The sequence below is a fragment of the Echinops telfairi genome, unplaced genomic scaffold, assembly GCF_000313985.2.
Source record: "Echinops telfairi isolate 266 unplaced genomic scaffold, ASM31398v2 ScPeMD7_7409;HRSCAF=8447, whole genome shotgun sequence".
Lineage (NCBI taxonomy): Eukaryota > Metazoa > Chordata > Mammalia > Afrosoricida > Tenrecidae > Echinops > Echinops telfairi.
The window spans coordinates 16,339,534-16,342,435 of NW_022111309.1; positions in this window are offsets into that span (position 1 = coordinate 16,339,534).

Here is a 2,902-nt window from a genome sequence, read left to right on the forward strand (position 1 = left end):
GGAGAAGCAGCTCCAGACCCCTCCCGCCTGCAGCCTGGCTCTGACTCGCCTGCTAGCCATGTAAGGGTGTCCCCCGATGTGTGGAAGCGCCTGTACCCTTGGAGACAGGGATTTCCCTTGTTAGGTTCACAAAGTCAGCATCCTTTCTGAGTCACATGGAAAGCAAGACAGACAGTGTAGACGAATGCCAAGGGCCACCACAGGACGGGGCTACTGACCGGGAAAGACCTCCCCAGGTCCACACCCCGAATTCAGACGCTCAGCAGCCGAACTGCAAGAAAGCACATTTCTGCTTGTTTAAGCCGCACACTAGATGTTTCTGTGATGGCAACACTAGCTAGATCAGCAGTTCTCAACCTTCCTGATGCCGCGACCCTTTCATACAGCTCCTTGTGTTGTGGGGACCCCAACCATACAATTACTTTCGTTGTTACTTCGTAAGTTTCATTTTGCTGCTGTTATGAATAGGGTGACCCCTGTGAAAGGGTCATTCGACCCCTAAAACAGAGCTAAGAGCTGCCAGGACCCTCCTGGGGCGCTCAGCTGAAGGAGGCTGTCAGCATCAGGGACGCGCCAGAAAAGAGGCACAGTGTTCCTGGCGCCCATGTGGACAAGCAAGCCCTCTCTGTTCCAGGGACCGAAGGGGATCTTCAGGGAGGATTGAAAACCAGCGAAGCAGCAGGGCCCAGAGTCTCAGGGGGGTGAGAAGTCCTGAGTTAGTGGCTATAGGCTGGTTGACATCGGGGGCCTCGGGCTTCAGACCAGAAAGGAAGACAAGGGGGAATAAAAGCTTTCAGAAAGATTGGGAGAAAAACACGAGACCAGAAAACCTGGGCCTGGACTCACTCAGCAGGAGGGTGAACGCATGGGAACTTGGGTGACGGGAGACAGTGGGCTACCAGAGGGGGCTGAGGGGATGTGGGGGCCAGCCTTTGGGAGGCTTGATACGTTGTTTTATGAAAGCCTGCTGTTCCACCAAGGATAAAGAGCGGTGGGCGCAGCAGAGAGAGAGGGGCATGGAGAAGGCTGCCGTCGGAAAGAGCCCTTAGAGGTGGTAGCAGGAGCTCAGTGACAGGAGAGGGAGCTCTAGGTGTCTGGGAGGAAATGGGAATAAGTTACTGAGGTTGGAGCCCAGTGACTGAGTTGGGGACAAATTGGATCATGGAGCTGAATGCCAAGGTCTCAGGTGGATGACAGGGAAAGGCTCAGGAGAGAGCCCTGGACAGTCGGGGAGCGGGGGTCAGAAGGGAGGTCACGGGCAGCAGGAATCTCATGGAAGGTGGGCTGTTGGGTGATGATGGAAGAAATGTTCTGGAAGGGTCTAGCGGGATGGGGATGGGGAGGAGTCACGATCCTGCCCACACCTGTCCCCAGCCACTAGGTGTGACACTGCAGAGTTGTGGGGGAGAGGGGGGCAGTGTTGCAGAAAAATGATGGTGATGAGAGGCTGCCTTTTCTCAAAATGTTCTGGAGGTCCTAAGGGAAACAGTTGTGTGTGTGGGTGTGTGTCCTTGAGAATGCATGCTAGGGCTGGGGGGGTGTACACCAGTACAGAGGCTGGGACTGGGGGTGTGGTAGTTAACATTATCTGATGTCAATTTGAGAATTAAGAGTGTAGGGATGGAGTCTAGTCTGTAAATCAGGATATAGCCAGTGAGGCCTCTGTGTGGGCATGGCCTTTTCCTGAGAATTCTGGGAGCTCCTGTATTTCCTCCTTGGAGGCAGGACTCTCTCTGCTCAGTCCCTGCAAGACATCCTAGCTGACAAGATGCACGGAACTATGCTAAAGCCCTGGGAGCTAGAGAAGCCAGGTGGAGACCCCTGCCAGTGCTGAGATGCTTACACCGCCACTGGATCCACAAGACTTCCCACCCACTGGCCTGTGATCTCCATGCATTCGGCATCTTGCATGCATTTTGTGCGCCTGAAGAGGACTTTATAGATTGGTATCGGACATATAAGCTAATACTGGACTTATGGACTTGATCTGGACTAGGCTGGGATGTTTTCTCAATATTCAACTACTCTTGTTTATAAAGCTCTTTCTTAAACACTATGAGTGGCTCTATGAATTTGTTTCTCTAGTCAACCCAAACTAACACAGGGTGTGTACGTTAGTACAAAAAGTAGGGCTGGGGGTGTGTAGACCAGTGTAGAGACTGGGGCTGCGGATGTGCACACCAGTACCGAGACTGGGGCTGGGGGTGAAGGGGCCAAGACTTTGAAGGGCTGAGAGGGGTAGAGCTGGAGAAAGCTGGCAGTGCCTGGGGGCCTGGAGTCTACTCAGCATCTGCCTGTTTCTAACCTGCACGGACAAAGGAGGGAGTGGGAAAGAAGGCAGGCAGGGAGGATGAGAAAAAGGGTCGGGGGCATGGCTCCTACAAGCCAAGGGAGTCAGCACTTGGAGGAGGTAGGACAGAGGAGAAGGCTGGGCATGGGATGCCCCTGGTACATTAGGAAGGGCTGAGGGGGTGAAGTAAGGAAATAGAGACCCCCACACAAGCCGAGTCTGCTGGAAAGGGCTGGCGGTGGCAACAGGGAATCCCTGAGATCCACACTTTGCCCAGTGGGTGGTGGGCAGGAGCCCAGATGTCAGGGAACAGAGAGGAGAGGAGACTGGAGCTAAGGAGCGGCAGACCTCCGCCAGGGGATGGGCTGCCAGGCCTCCGAGGGGAGGGGGATTCCCTGTGACAGGTGTGACTGGTCGGCCGGGAACAGCAGCATCTGATGCCAACCACGTGGGCAGTGGGAACAGAGCGTCCTTGGACACGGGGCACAGGGAACATTGCTCCCCCCAACATTCTGTGCCATTGTTCTGAGAGAAAGAGCTCTCGCTGCGCTCTACCTGGGGGGATGGAGATCAGTACAGCCTGTCCAGGAGGAAATGGGCAACATCTGTCAG